The following is a 17,317-nucleotide window of genomic DNA, read 5'->3' as shown; positions in this document are numbered from 1 at the left end:
CAATATAAGAGGTAAAGGACCTAAATAACTTTCCACTTGAATAACTTATTAGGTCTTTGATGACCTATGAAATGACGTATATAGCACATAATAAAATTGAGAATAACTTTTTAATAAATAGGAAGGATTTGATACTTAGAACAAAAGAAGACCACTTGAGCAAAAGCTCAAGTGATGATGACATAGAACTCATCACAAGTAAATTTAAAAAATTCATAAAACATGAAACTAAGAACAAAAATAAACTTAAAAAGAAGAAGCTGCCAAAGAAGAAGAAAACACTTAAGACGACTTAGGACAAATCGAGTATATCCGAATATAAGGAGCTAACCAATAAAGATGAGGTGACAAACTATGCCTTGATGGCTTTCGACGGCGATGTATAAAACTCAACTGAAATGTCTTTACCTTATGATGATTTACTAAATGCTTTCCATGATTTATTTGATGAATATAACTAGTTGATAAAAAAATATAAGTTGTTAAAAAGGATCATGCTTTTCTTACTAGTGAATTTAAAAAATTAAAAAATAAGCATGATAATTACATGTTAACTCCTTACACTAAATGTGAAGAATTAGATTCATACAAAAAGAAAATTTTATTATTACAATAAAATTTAGATAAATTTAAAATTATTACTAAATCTTTAAATATGATTCTTCCCGATAAGAGTCGTGTTTGTAGAAAAGAAGGAATTGACTTTATGAGTAGTAACACTCAACAAAAGCTAACTATATTTGTTAAAGGACCCATGTTAAATATTTTCCTTGAAAACAAATATAATTTTTGTGGTAGACATGGTCATTTTGTATATAAATATTTATTTAAAAGATATGACTTGAATAAATTAGTTAGGGTTCTTAAAGGAACCATAAATGACCTTATGTCAAAAAATAAGATAGGTAGATCCAACTATGAGGGACCCAAAGTCAAATGGGTACCTATAGCAAACCCACCTTTCTTGTAGACAACTTTACAATTGAAAGCTAGAAGCAAAAATAAAATTTTGATGATAGATACTCAAGGCTTATGACCGAAGATCCAACACACTTCACAAAGCTTACTAGCCGAAACAAAATGATTTTGATTGAAAATATTTTATGTTTATTGAATTCATACTTATGATTTAATGATTTAATTATGTATGATGATTTGAAGTAATGATAATTTTTATGATTTATGGTTAATTGATTTTGATGATTTTCATGATGAAATTTACTTTTTCAGTTTTAAATGATGATGCATGTTTTTATTTGGCATACAAGATAAAAGTATGCTTGTGTGAAATAAATCACATAAATTGAAACATATAAAAAGGGAATCTATTTTTCTTGAAAAATTTTCAATCTCTATCTTATCGAGTTTTTCAATAAGAGATTGATGAATTTATATTATTTTATGAATATCTTGAACTATGAAAGTGATTTTGATGATTTAAATTTAAATGACTTTTTTCCAAATCTTTCATTTGATACTTGAGATTTATTCTAAATGAGTCAAGATCTCTTATTTGATCTCCTATATTTCTTTACTAAAGAGAAGTTTTATCTATATCATAATCTTGAATTCTCGAAATTATAATTTGAGATCTTTTTAAAATCATGATCTTGACAACTTGAGATTTATTATGCATGAATCGAGATATTTTATTATTTGTTCTCCTATGATTCTTTTTTTTTTTTTATAAAAGAGAAGTTTTATCCAAATCATGATCTTGATTCCTTGATAATTATAACTTGAGATTTTTATGAATCAAGATTGTTTCCTATGATTCTTCTTTTTGCTATTTGAATTATCCAAATGAATCATAATTTTTTCTCTTGATTTTTTGATATTTGATTCACTACTTGAAAGTTGTCTTATTACTCTCTTGTATTCATGAAGTATATATCTCAACACCAAATTAATTTATCTTGTTATTCTTTATGTGATGATTTGAAAATTAATGTAAAGGGAAATGAATTACACCATTGTATTATTCCCCTCTTTTTGATAATGATAAAGGGGGAGAAAAGTCTTGCTAGCTTGCACATTACAAAGAAAAGAAAAATGGCTAGCTTGGACGTTGCAAAAGAGAAGCAAGAATTGCTAGCTTGCAATTTTAAGAGAAAAAAAAGTACTATCTTGCCCATCTCAAGAAGTAAAGAATTGCTAAATTTGCACATCTCTAAAACTTGCTAGCTTGCATATTCTAAAATGATGTAAAACTTACTATTTATTATCTTGCATTCTTTTTCAAAAACTTGTTAGCTTGAACAATGTAAAGAAAAGCAAACATTCTATCTTGCATAGCTCAAAAGAAGCAAGAATTGGCTAGTATGCTCTCTTGCACATCACAAAACTTGCTAGTTTGCATGTTCAAAACAAGCTATCTTACTAGCTTGCATACTTTAAAAATTTGCTAATTGCATTTTTCTCCTTTTTGTTGATGACAAAAGGGGAGAAGTTATGATATAAAATTATGCATGAAACACTCATGATATTATGATGATACATACAACGAGAAGTTATAATGATCATGCATGGTATGATATAATTTTATATTTTAAAATTATGAATGATGATTTGGAATCATGTATGTAATGATGATTTTATATTTTGAAAATATACATGATGATTTAGTCTTATACATGCAATACTTCAACTTATGATAATGATGCATGCAATGATGAAATAGTCATGATTTTTTGAATTCAAAAGTTTCTATTAATATAATATATTGATAGGGAGAGTTTAATTTAAACTCTATCATTAATTGATTATCATCATAAAAATAAGGAGATTATTGAATCACGGATTTTGATGATGAAATCAATTGATGACTTTACAATCTAATGTGTGTTTAAGTGACATAGGACTAGCTCAATCTAGGAAAGATAAATTGATTAAAGTAGTAGAATAAGAGGTTGAGCCGGAATAGAACATATCAGAAGATTGGACTTCGGACTGGAGGATCAGTCGATGTGTCGGTAGAAGGATTTTGTGCCATGAGTTCGGGCATCGGGTCGAAGGATCGAACATTGTGCCAAGGAGATTAGAAGTTGCGAGAGTTAATATGTTGATTAGGTAATACGCTAAAGGAGAGAATGATGCACTAAAGGATCAGACAAAACGTTGGATAAACCAATGACATGCTAGACAACATAGGATTCATACTTATAATCGTGTGTCTACATCGAGTTAGTTTATGTCTAATTGAGTCAGTTTTGGGGAGAAACAATGCCAACTCAATTAGGAGCCAATTGGGCCTGAGTTGGGGCTGTGTTAGGCTAAGTGGAAGGCTTATTCGGTCACCCATAAAAGGGCTAGGCGATGACACTACTAGATAGGGTGGTTGTACCGCCCAAGCATAGTCTCCCAAACTATGTCAAGTAGTGGTACCACTAGTTTGCGTGGTGGTACTGCCCAAACACAGTCTCCTAAACTGTGTCAGGCAGTGGTACCACCAAATATCAATGCTACAAGTGGTGGTACCGTCCAACACAGGCTGTCACGAACAAACTTCTAAACAAGATGTTTAATGTAATGCTTATATGTATGTCCATGTCTTTTGGTATATTCATGCTTTACACAACATGTAGAGGGACAGTCGAAGACTTAACAGCCTCATTTTAGTTGGGTTTGGTGGTCGTTTGAGGCTTGTAAATAAAGGTTATGTCATGTAGACACTTATGAGAGGTACTCGGTTTGTAGTGGACCATTTTGACCCTTTGTTGTGCAACCGTTCAAAGCTTGTAAAGTCTATTTGTAATTTGCATTGGCTATGAAGTGTTTTTTTGAAATGTTTGCTTATGGATCCCGAGTGAGGTGCTTCTCTAATCCGTTTTCTCTTTTGTATATCCTAAGAGACCATAAGAGGTTTCGGGAAGGCTGACCTTTACGGACGAACACCCAAGGGTACCGCATGACTTAGACAAAACCAACTAAGTCCATGATAGATGGTATCAGAACAGGATAAGCACTCATAGAAATACTTGGTATGCAAACGTGGGGGACCTAGTAGTGCTGCATTGAGGGCAACTAGCATGCGTAATCGTTTTGGGGGAAAACGAGTATGAAGATGTAGGGAAAAGGAGTCGCTCAGAGGAGCGGGCATCTGAGATTGACATTTAGAGGAATGGCCAACCCCTTCGCACAAGAGGCACCACGAGGACAAGTAAACTGGGAAGAATACGTAGCGTACAAAGGTTGAGATGGCTGAGTTTAAGCTACAGCTCAACGTTGGCAACTCTACTTAATGGTGCGTAAGGCAAGTGAGGCGCTTGGTAAAGGATGAAACCATGTAAGGTGGAATGGGTTATTCAGCGATTGAAAGAGTTGTGTAAAGCTCACAAAGGTGAGAGAAATTGCTAACTCAAAAATTCGATACTCATGCAAAGGATTGTATGCGAACGATGGAGTGTTCGTGGCCATCCTAAGGCGACCGAAACTCGGCACCATGGAGCATTGAAACTTTCTCTTTAGTATGAGAAGGATATGTCTATAGGAGGCTGAAGTGTGCAGCGAGTTCAGCATGTTGCTAGGCCTTGAGGGGTGCAGCGGGGGCTGTATTGACATGGAGTTACAATGTAGCAAGTGCATTTGTAGGAGGCAAAACAATGCACAGTTTGTTCAGCAAGGCGAAGTAGTCTAAGGGGATAGTGGTATCTGAAGCTTTAAAAGAGAAGGAAGCGAAGAGAGAAGTTACTCCAACAGGACAAATATCTATGAGGGATAAGTCCCGACTCTCCAAAGGGAGAACCATGTGCAACGGATTACACATGTTGAGGAGGAGCACCTCAAAACAACTTCACAAAGCTCAATAGACCGAGCGAGAGACGATGAGTCATTGCATGATCTCGCTTGAGATAATATATTAGGGAATGCATTGCAAGATCAAGTGGGGGAGCGATCCAAGGTAACACAAATGAAGACACACTTGGAGTCGATATGGAGTTCAGACTCAATAAAGGGCTGGCCCGTGGAATGGTGGGCGTAAGAGCCACCATCAACTCAATGCAAAACGAGGAGCAGAGCAACTTGGGTGTAACTTAGCAAAGTACCCAAGTTGCATGAAGGGAGCCGATGTAGAAGATAGAATATGGAGCGGAGGCACAGAGTTTTCCTTGGACAAAGGTCAAGGACGTGAACTCTTGCAAAGGCAAGAGTGGGATCATGTTGTTCCATGGGTCCCTCATTATGATGGAGCGAGCTCATCCTACATGGTGCCAAAGACGAAGGGAGCTTCGAGACACATGCACATTACCTTAGAGATGCATTTAACGGAGGAACTAAGATGACTCAACTTGCGGAGGTGAAGTTGGGTTCAAAAGACCTTGGCACGAGGTAAGAAGACATGGAGGCATGTACTCATGTAGAATATGCCATAGTGTCACTATTCAAGTTACCATGAAGAGAGCGATGCATAGTAGAGATTGTGTTGGTAGGGGCAGAGGCCCAAGATTCAGAAAATAATGCATTAATTTCAGCAAAGTCGGTGGACTTCGGGAGCTACTAAGCGATGGACTGTCCTAGAGCGGTGCTTCATCTAGGTGTGATCCGAGGTGGACGAAGGTCGATTGCCAAAGGAGCAAATAAAATTGAAGGTGGAAGAGGCCCTGCGATGTGTTGGCAAAGGCCACACATGGAGAGATCACAATCCGAGTTCATCCCACAAGGATCAGAATGCAATGGAGATGTCACTAGGAGGTAACATGATGCAGCAGATCATGGTGGAACAGTTCGTGGCAATGCGATACACACAAATCTAATCCCGTGAGAAACTATATCATACGGAGATATGATCAAGAGCTATTGGGAGCTCCACTTCAGTGAACAAGATGATGGCAAGAAGGGCTATGGATTCAATGAGTGAAAGCCATGGTACCGCAGAGGCAGGTCTTCTATACGTGTATCGAATATTGCATCAGATGAAAGCCTTGGTCATCAGCATATGGGGGCTGTGTGTACCATCGATGAAAAAGTTTGAATGCAAGTACCAAGGAGTCATATGGGGGGGACTTGGTCATACAGAGGTATGATTGGAGCGGTTAGAGAGTTGGACTGCTCTAGAGCTCATATTCACTTAAGAGAGCCCGGTAAGTCAGAGGACAAGGCCGAGTAAGCGAATGTTGCTACCATGGAAGCTAAGGAGAATATAATCGGTGCAAACCCTACAACATGATGGCAGAGGCCATGCATGAGAGTTGTAGTTTATCTTTCCATCGACAAAGGGGAATTGCTTTGATAACATGGAGGTGTTGAAGCGAGGAGTCGAAAGGGGCAAGGAAGTGACGACGAGTCCAAAGGGACTTAACTACCTAAAACAAAGTATCGGTTATAATGGAGGTGGATTCGGATGAGTGCCACAGAGACATATCTACCAATTGTGAAGAAAGAGATGCAAATGTGAGGTGACGGATGGTAGGGCCATAGGCATGGTAGTGCCATGATACCACAAAGGCGAGACCTCCGTGAAGTCATTGATCCCTTCCTCTTATTGAGAGAGAGTGCTTGGTCGTGAAAGGGGTTGAGGAGGTGGAGCATGCGGAGGCAAACTCCAAGTACCAAGACAAGGTTGAAGGCCAGAGGCCAAGGAACCTCTAAAACCAATGTCAACGAGCTTCTCATCAAGATAGCTAAAAGTGAAGGACTTCGGGTTATGCAAGTGTGCACGACCAAGGAACGAAGTAGGTAATACGCGGTGTTGTACCTTTGCTACTCAGTGGAGTAGGCGGTAGGATGATGGAGAAGATCGTACAGAGGCCAAGGGACTTCTAAGACCAATGTCAATATGCTTCTTATCAAGATAGCCGAAAGTGAAGGATTTCGGGTCATGCAAGTGTGCACGACCAAGGAACGAAGTAGGTAGTACATGATCTTGTACCTTTGCTACTCAGTGGAGTAGGCAGTAGAGTTAATGAAGAAGACAATATAACCGCAGAGGCGACCAAAACTATTAGAGACTTACTCTAAGTTGAGGTGAAAACTTTCTACATTTCAGAAGTTCGATGGCATTGAGAAGGTGAATCACAGTAGCTAGCTCAACGTAAGGAGTGCAAACACTTCAAGTGTTTCAAAAGTGTGAGCAAAGAGCAGACAAAGGCCAGTAACCAGCTCGATGCATGGAGTACAACCCTCAAGGAGGTGGGCGAAGTCAAGTAACTTTTACCTTCTCAACTCTTAAGAGATTGGGCGAAACCGAGTATCCTAATTCTTTTATCTATCCAGCAGAGGAGCTCTACATAGGTTTGAAGACTATTCGAAGATAATAGAAGATAATAGTTATTAAATCCTCACCAATGGTGATCAGTGCTACTGAGAGCAGATTATCCGTTTCACTTCCCAACAAAATACCAATTGAAAGTGGAAGTGATGCAAATATACTTGGAAGTGACAACTAAATGAAAGAAGAGTCAACGGGCAAATTTTATAGAGGAAGGACCCAAAACTTCAAAAAAGTTTACGAGACGAAGCTCGTTAAAGCTCTAACAAGTATCCATCTAATTCAAGCAGCATGAGGCATTTGAGAGACTAGCGCAAAGTAAGGATGGCCTTTTCGTTGATATAAAGAATCCGCAGGAACCAACAGGGATCAACACAACTCAACCAACCCCATACTAAAATCAGAGTCATTGGCGAGTTGAAGTAGCATAGCAGATCAAAAGTTTAATTACTTAACAACAGTAGTGGAGAGCAGTTGGGAGCCAGGGGGCGGATTATAGCTGGAGCAGAAAATTGAAGACTTAGCAAAGGCGAGGAGTTGTAGTGTCGGCAAAGGCTTTGACGAGGACGTCGAAAGAATGAGTGGGGGAGAATGTCATGAACAAACTTCTAAACAAGATGTTTGATGTAATGCTTATGTATGTCCATGTCTTTTGGTATATTCATACTTTGCATAGCATGTAGATGGATGGTCGAAGGCTTAACAACACCATTTAAGTTGGGTTTAATGGTCGTTTTAGGCTTGTAAATAAAGGTTGTATCATATGGACACTTGTGAGAGATACTCGATATGTAGTGGATTATTTTGACCCTTTATTGTGCAACTGTTCAGAGCTTGTAAAGTATGTTTGTAATTTTTATTGGCTATGAAGTGTTTTTTGAAATATTTTCTTGTGGATTCCGAGTGAGGTGCTTCTCTAACTTATTTTCTCTTTTGTAGGTCCTAGGGACCTAAGAGGTTTTGGGGAGGCTGACCTTTACGGACAAACACACAAGGGTGTCACATGACTTAGGCAAAACCAGCTAAGTCCATGACAAGGCGGTGGTACCGCCAATACCCCAAAATCTCGGGAATTTAAATTTTGGCTCTAATTTTTGAAACCATTTAGGGTCTATAAATGCCATAATTTTTCCTACTTAAGAAAGCACAAAAGTAGAACCAAAACTCTGTGATTCTAAGGTTGCAAACCCTATTAGAAAGTTAAGTTTCCTCCCTCATATACTTAGAGGCAACATCTAAGGGAGAGTGTGAGGGAATACTTGTAATAGAGGGGTGTAAAGATTTTCTCCTGAACCTATGAAAAGGAGAAAGAGTTGTAAGGGTAGTTGATCTTCGTCCATTGAAAGAAGATCAGTAGTAAAAGTTAGTGACCTCAAGTAAAGAGGAATTAGGAGTGGATGCAGGTCACGATAATCGAACCACTATAAATTGGTTTGTCATTTCTATTATGTTTTTTATTCTCATATTGCTAACTGATTTACTTACTCACTACTTTATGAACGTTTCAAGTGTTTCAAGTTGAACTCTTTTCTGATATAGCTTTATTGAACGAGGATTTCCAAATTGATGTGATTTTACGACATCACTAACAGTATTAGCAAGGAGTCCTAATCTAGTAAGTGCATTTATGGGGGCAGAATAATGCTTAGTTTGTTCAGTAAAGCAGAGTAGCCCAATGAGACGGTGGTCTTCGAAACTTTCAGAGAGAAGGATGTAAAGAGAGAAGTTGCTCCAATGACATGGATACCTTGGAGGGATAAGTCTCGATTTTCTAAAGGGAGAATCATATACAACAGATCACACATGTTGAGGAGGAGTACCTCAAGACAATAACCCCACAAAGCTCAATGGATCCAGTGAGTGGTGAAGAGTTATCGTATGATCTCGTATGAGGTAGGGCATTGATAGATGCATTACGAGATCAAGTGGGGGAGCAACCCAAAATAACATAAAATGAAGGCACACTTAGAGCCGATATGAAGATCAAACTTAATAGAGGGTTGACCCATGGAATGGTGGGTACAAGGGCCACCATCAACTCAGTACAAATCAAGGAGCGGAGCAACTTAGGTGTAACTTAATGAGGGACCTAAGTTGCATAAAGGGAGTTGGCATAGAAGATTGAACATAGAGTGGAGACACAAAGCTTTTCTTGGACAGAGGTCAAAAACATGAATTCTTGCAAAGGCAAGAGCGGGATCATGTCATTCCATGGGTCCCTCATTCTGATGGAGTGAACTCATCTTGCATGGTGCCAAAGATGAAGGGGGCTTCGAAGCATATACACATTTTCTTAGAGAAGAATTTGACGAAGGAACCAAGGTGACTCAACTTGCAAAGGTAAAGTTGGGTTTAGAATGCCTTAGCATAAGGCAAAAGGACATGAAGGCAGGTAGTCTTAAAGAATATATCATAGTGCTACTATTCAAGTTACCATGAAGAAAGTGGTGCACAACAAAAATTGTGTTGGTGGGGGCAGAGGCCCAGGATCCAAATAATGGTGCACCAATTTCAGCGAAGTTGGGGGACTTCGAGAGATACTAGGCGATGAATTATCCTAAATTTATGCTTTGTCTAGGTATGACCTGAGAGCAGGTGGACAAAGGTCGATTGCCATTGGAGTGAACACAATCGAATGTGGAAGAGGCCTTGCGATGTGTTGGCAGAGTCCACACATAGAGAGATCACAATTCGAGTTCATCCTACAATGATTATAATGCAATGTAGATGTCATCAAGAGGCCACGTAGTATAGCAAATCATGCTAGAACAGTTCGTGGTAATGTGATATATACGAAACTAGTCCCGTGAGGGACTAGATCATACAAAGGTATAATCGGGAGCTACTATGAGTTCTACTTCTATGAACAATACAATGATAAGGAAAGCTATAGATTCAAGTAGTGAGTGTCATGATATCGCAGAAGCAAGTCTTCCATGCATGCATCAAATTTTACATTCGATAAAAGCCTTAGTAATCAGCATATGAGGGCTGTGTACCACCAAGGGAGAATTCGAATACGAGTACTATTAAGTCCCATGGGGAGACTTGATTATGCAGAGGTATGATTAGAGTGGTTAGAGAGTTGGACTACTCCAGAGCTCATATTCGCTTAAGGGAGCCCGGTAAGTCAGAGGATAAGACTGAGTAAACAAACGTTGCTACCAAGAAAGCTAAGGAGAACAGAATCGGTGTGAACCCCGCAACATGATGGCGGTGGCCATGCATGGGAGTTGTAGTCTATCTTTCCATAGACTAAGGGGAACCGCTCGGAGAACACATAGGTGTTGAAATATGTGGTCGATATTGAATCTCGGATTTTGATGATGAAATCAATTAATGAAGTTATGATCTAATCTATATTTTGAGTGACGTAGGACTAATATTGATAAGAAAAGACAAATCGATTAAAGAGGAAAGAATATGTGTTGGGCTAGAGTGAACATGTCAGAATATTGGATGTCAGTCGGAGGATTGATCGACATGTCGGTAGAAGGATTTTGTGCCATGAGTTTGGGCATCGGGGCAAAGGATCGAACATTGCGCCAATGAGATCGGATGTTATAGACATCAACATGTCGATTGGGCAATATGTTGAAGGAAAGGATGATGCGTCCAAGGGTTGGACAAAGCGCCGGATGAACCATGACATACCAGATAATATATTATTGCAATTAGTTATATTTTAATTGATCATAGTTATGTCATAATTGAGTTAGTTTTTAATGTAACCATACTAACTCAATTATAGGTTCGTTAGGCCTAAGATGGGGCTATTTTGGGCTAAGAGAAAGGCCTATTCAGTGACCCAAAAGTTGGGTCAGACAATGGAACCATTAGTCCAAGCGGTGGAACCTCCAATGGCTCAGTCTCTGAGACATAGTTTCCGAAACTGTATCGGGCGATGGTACCACTAGATTAGGTGGTGGGTCCAGTGTTAGGCGGTGGTACCATCCAGCACAAGTAGTGGTATCGCTAGTACCTTGAAATCTCGAGGATTTAAATTTTGGCTCTAATTTCTGAAGCCATTTTGGGTCTATAAATACCCCAATCTTTTCTGCTTAAGAGAGCAAGAAAGATAGAACAAAACTATGTAATTCTAAGTTGCAAACCATGTTAGAAGGTTGAGTTCCATCCTCCATATGCTTAGAGGTTATTCTAAGGGAGAGTGTGAGGGAATACTTATAATAGAGGAGTGTAAAGGTTCTCTCCTGAACATGTGAAAATGAGAAAGAGTTGTAAGGGTAGTTGATCTTCGCCCATTAGAAAGAAGATCATTAGTGAATGCTAGTGGCCTCAATAGAAAAGGAATCAGGAGTGGACGTAGGTCGCAACGACCGAAGCACTATAAACCTCGGTTTATATTTCTATTTTTATGTCTACCTTTATTGCAAACTGGTTTACTTGCTCATTATATTCTTATAAATATTTTCAAGTTAAACATATTTTCGATACGATTTTATTGAACAAAATTTTTAAATCGATATAACTTTTACAAAAGAACTAATTCACTCCCCCACCCGTCTTAGTGCCGATTTTGGTCCTATCAGTTAGTATCAGAACTAAATATCTCTCTATTTAGTTTAACACTTAAGAGAGATGATTTTTTTTTACTTTCAAGAGGATCACTCTATCATTCGTCCTCATATATTCAATGGGACGGACTATACATATTAGAAAACACGTATGAGAGTTTTCTTGCTTTCTATAAATTTGAATTTTTGAAATATTATTAAAAATGACTTTTAAAAATCCTCTAGACCAATGAACGAATGGATTGATCTAGAAAAGAAATATTTTTTTTAAATGCTAGAGCTATGAACACTCTATTTTACGTCTTAGACAAAAATGAGTTTAATCGTATTTCTTTATGCAAAACTATACATGAGATTTGACACACACTAGAAGTAACTTATGAGGCACGAATAGGGTTAAAGAATAAAAAAATAATCTTTTGATGTATGGTTTTGAATTGTTTCGAATAGAACTAAGCAAAACCATTGGAGACATGTACACTCGTTTTACGGATATCGTCAATGGTTTGAAAGCATTTGGTAAATTTTTTTTTAATTTTGAACTTGTTAACAAAATACTAAAATCCCTTCTAAAAAGTTGGGATCGAAAAGTGATGACAATACAAGAGACAAAGGACTTGAATAATTTTTCTCTTGAAGAACTTATTGGGCCTTTAATTACCTATGAAATGACTTGTATCGAACATGATAAACATGAGAATAACCTTCCAAAGAACAGAAAGGATTTGACACTTTGAACAATAGAAGACCACTTAAGAGAAAATTCAACTGATGATGATGATGATGATAATGATAATGGCCTTGAACTCCTCATAATAAAATTTAAAAAGCTTATAAAATAAGAATCAAAGAACAAAGAATAAAATAACTTACTATGAATGCAATCGGTTAGGGCATTTCAAAAGTGAATGTCCACAACTGAAGAAGAAGATGCTCGCACAAAAGAAGAAGAAAGCACTCAAAATGACATGGGATAAAACAAGTACATTCGAAGACGAGGAGCAAACCAACAAAGACTAGGTGGCAAATTACGCTTTGGTGACTTTCGACAATGAGATAAGTAACTCGACCAAAACCCCTTTACCTTACTATGAAATTACTTGATGCATTTCATAAGTTGTTTTTAAATTTGCTAGTAAGAAATATAAAAGGAGATCATACTTCTCTTTCTAGTGATTTTAATTTTTTTTTAAAAATTAATTAATGAGCAAGACTATTGCATGTTAATTCCTTGCACTAAGTATGAAAAGTTAGATTCACTTAAGAAGAAAAATATATTACTACAACAAACAATAACAAAAGAAAGATCATTGGAATTAAAATGATTATTGGAAAATTGAATCTTTTGTTTGAAGAAGTTTTAATATGTCATGTTGTTGATCATGATGATACTTGTTTTTCAGGTTTAAATGATGATGCATGATTTTTTCTTAGAAAACAATGGCATGAAATCAATCACATAGAGGAATGCATTATTTTTCTTGAAAATGACTCTATCCCCAAAAACTTATTAAAATTTTCAATAAGAGATTATTGAATCTATTTATGTTAAGAATTTTGTGAACTATGAAAGCGATTTTGATGATTTAAATTTAATGAGTTTTATTAAAATCATGATTTTGATTTCTTGAAATTTATAACTTGAAATCATTTATGAATCAAGATCTCTTATTATGTGTTCTTATATCATTCGTTCTTATTGAGATTTATCCAAATAAATCATGGTTTCTCTTTTGATTTCTCGGAATCATAACTTAATTTTTTTTTATGATTCCTTCTTTTACTAAAGAGGAGAATTATGCAAACAAACCATGATCTTGATAATTATAACTTTAGATGTTTATATAAATCAATATCGTTCACTATGATTCCTTCCTTTTACTAAAGAGAATATTTATTCAAAATTTTCTCTTGATTTCTTGAAATTTATAACGTAAGATTACCTTTGAAGATCATTGACTATTTAATCTCCTAAGATTTCATTTTGTTATTTACTAAAGAGGAGATTTATCAAAAATATCTCATGGCCTTTCGGTATTCTTGACTTGATCTTTTATTTTTTATGATTGAAATATTAATATAAATTTTTCTTGATATCTCATTTTTTATGATTTAAAAATTGATATAAAGGGAAAAAAAATTATAATATTATATTATTTTTTTATTTTTTGACAATGATAAAGGGGGAGATAAAATTACTAGCTTATACATATCAAAAGAGAAGCAAAGATTACTAACTTGCACATCACAAAGAAAAACAAAATTGCTAGCTTATATATTCTAAAATGATGTAAAATTTGCTAGCTTACATATTCTAAAATATTGTAAAATTTGCTAGCTTTTATGTTCGAAAATGATGCAAAACTTGCTAAATTTGCTAGCTTGCACATCGTAAAGAAAAGCAAACTTGCTAGCTTTCTTATTTCAAAAAAGAAGTAAAGTTTGCTAACTTGCACATTTCAAGAAGATATAAAAACATGCAATCTTGCACATCTCAAAAGATGCAAAAGATTTTGCTAACTTTTATATCTGAAAAACTTGCTAGGTTGCATGATAATATATGCAATGATGTTTCAAAAACTTAAAATTATGTTTATAATGTAATGATTTAAAACTATATCTCAAAAACTTGCTAGTTGCACTTCTTCTTTTTGTTGATAACAAAGGGGGAGATTGTATGATGATGATCATACATGATAGGGTGTAATGTACTTTGATATTTTGATACCATAATGATTTGGAATTATGTATGTAATGATAATTTTATATTTTGAAAATATACATGATGATTGGTATTATGTATGCAATACTTCAACTTATGATAATGATACATGCAATGATGAAATATTTCATGATTAAAATTGTTTTAACTTGAATTCAATTTGAATTCAAGGTTCATCTCAATATGACATATTGATGGAGGAGTTTAGTTTAAACTCGATCATCAATTGGTTGTCATCATAAAAAAGGGGGAGATTATTAAATCTTAAATTTTGATGATGAAATCAATTAATAAAGTTATGATTTAATCTGTATTTTGAGTGATGCAAGACTAACTTTGATAAGAAAAGGTAAATTGATTAAAGTAGAAAGGATCAGACGTTGAGCCGGAGTGAAAATGTCAGAAGATTGGACGTCGGTCAAAGGATTGATCGATGTGCCATCAGAAGGACTTCATGCCATTAGTTCAAACATCGGGCTGAATGATCAGATATTTTGCCAAGGAGATTGGATGTTATGGAGGTCAATATGCCAATTGGGCAATATGCCGAAGGAGAGGACGATGGCCGAAGAGTTTTACAAAGCGTCGGATGAACCACTAACATGCCGGACAACATAGAATTCTAGTCTTGTAATCAGTGATATCTTAATTAGTCATAGTTAGGTCATAATTGAGTTAGTTTTTAATGTAATAATGCTAACTCGATTAGGGTTCCATTGGGCTTAAGATGAGGTTGTTTTGGGCCAAAAGAAAGGCCCATTTAGTGACCCAAAAGTTGGGTCAGGTGGTGGAACCACTAGTGGCTCAGTCTCCAAGATAGTCTCCGAGATTGTGTCAGGTAGTGGTACTGCCAGACTGGGTGGTGGTACCATCAAGTGTTAGTGTTGTAGGTAGTGGTACCGCCTAGCATAGACGGTGGTACTGCTAGTACCCCGAAATCTCGAGAATTTGAATTTTGGCTCCAATTTTTGAAGTCATTTGAGGTCTATAAATATCTCAATCTTTCCTGCTTAAGAGAGCACGAAAGGTAGAACAAACTCTGTGATTCTAAGGTTGTAAACCTTGTTAGAAAATTGAGTTCTCTCTTCCATATGCTTAAAGGCTATTCTAAGGGAGAGTGTGAAGGAGTACTTGTAATAGAAGAGTGTAAAGTTTCTCTCTTGAATATGTGAAAAGGAGAAAGAGTTGTAAGGGTAGTTGATCTTTACTCATCGGAAAGAAGATCATTAGTGAATGTCGGTGGCTTCGATGGAAGAGGAATCGAGAGTGGATATAGGTCACGACGACCGAACTACTATAAACCTAAGTTTGTATTTCTATTTTGCTGTTTACCTTTATTGTAAACTGCTTTACTTGCTCATTATATTTTTATGAATATTTTCAAGTTAAACATATTTCTGATATGATTTTATCGAATAAGATTTTTGAATCGACGTAACTTTTACGAAAGCACTAATTCAGCCCCCCCTCCTTAGTGCTGATTTCGGTCCTAACAATCGAAAGGAGCGAGGAAGTGACAACGAGTCCAGAGAGACTTAGCTACCCAAAACCAAGTATTGGTTAGAATGGAGGTGGACTCAGATGAGTGTCATAGTGCAATAGAGGCAGATCTATCGATTGCAAAGAAAGTGACGCAGATGCAAGGTGACAGATAGTAGGACTATGGGCATGGTAGTGCATAGTACCATAGAGGTGGGACTTCCATGAAGTCATTGATCCCTTGTTCTTCTGAAGGGAGAGTGCTTGGTATAAAAGGGGCTGAGGAGGTGGAGAATGCAAAGGTAAACTCCAAGTACTAAAATAAGGTTGAAGGGTAGAGGCTAGGGAACTTCGTAAAACTGATGTCAATGAGCTTCTCATTAAGATTGCCAAAAGTAGAGGACTTTAAGTCAATACAAGAGTGATCGACCAAGGAACGAAATAGGCAATACACGGTGTTATACCTTTGCGACTTAGAGGAGTAGGTGGCACAAATGATGGAGAAGACAATATAATCCTATAGGTAACCAAAACTATTAGAGACTTGTTCTAAGTTGGGGTAAAAACTTCTTGCATTCCAGAAGTTCGATGACATTGAGAAGGTGAATCAAAATAGCTAACTTAATGCAAGGAGTGTAAACATTTCGACTACTTCAGAAGTGTGAGCAAAGAGCGGGTGAAAGCTAGTAACCAGCTCGATACATGGAGTACAACCCTCGAGGAAGTAGGGTGAATTCAAGTAACCTTTATCTTCTCAACTCTCAAAAGAATATGTGAAACTGAGTATTCCAATTCTCCTATCTATCCAGTACAAGAGCTCTGCATAGGTTCAAAGACCCTTCGAAGAAACCTAGTGGAAGATAATAGTTGTCAAATCCTCACCATTGGTGATCAGTGTTGCTGAGAGTAGATTATTTGCTTCATTTCTCAACAGAATACCAATCAAAAGTGGAAGTGATGTGAACCTACTTGGAAGTGATAACTAAGTAGAAGAAGAATCGATGAGTAAATTTTATGGAGGAAGGACCCAAAAACTTTAAAGTTTACGATGCGATGCTCGTTAAAGCTCTAACAAGTATTCACCTAGTTCAAGCGATATGAGGCATTTGAGATACTAGCACATACTAAGGATGGTCTTTTCCTTCATCTAAGGGATCCGTAGGAAATAATAGGGATTAACACAACTCAGTCGACCCCATACCAGAGTCAGAGTCATTGGTGAGTTAAAGCAGTATGTCGGATCAAAGTTCAACTACTCAATAATAGAGGCAGTGTCCAATTGGGAGCCAAGAGGCACTTTGCAACTAGAGAAGAAGATTAAAAACTCAGTAAAAGCGATAATATGCAGTGTCTACAAAGGCTTCAACGAGGACA

This window comes from Musa acuminata, chromosome BXJ3-7 (genome assembly GCF_036884655.1).
Source record: "Musa acuminata AAA Group cultivar baxijiao chromosome BXJ3-7, Cavendish_Baxijiao_AAA, whole genome shotgun sequence".
Classification (NCBI taxonomy): Eukaryota; Viridiplantae; Streptophyta; class Magnoliopsida; order Zingiberales; family Musaceae; genus Musa; species Musa acuminata.
Note: the sequence above shows the minus strand (reverse complement) of the source record.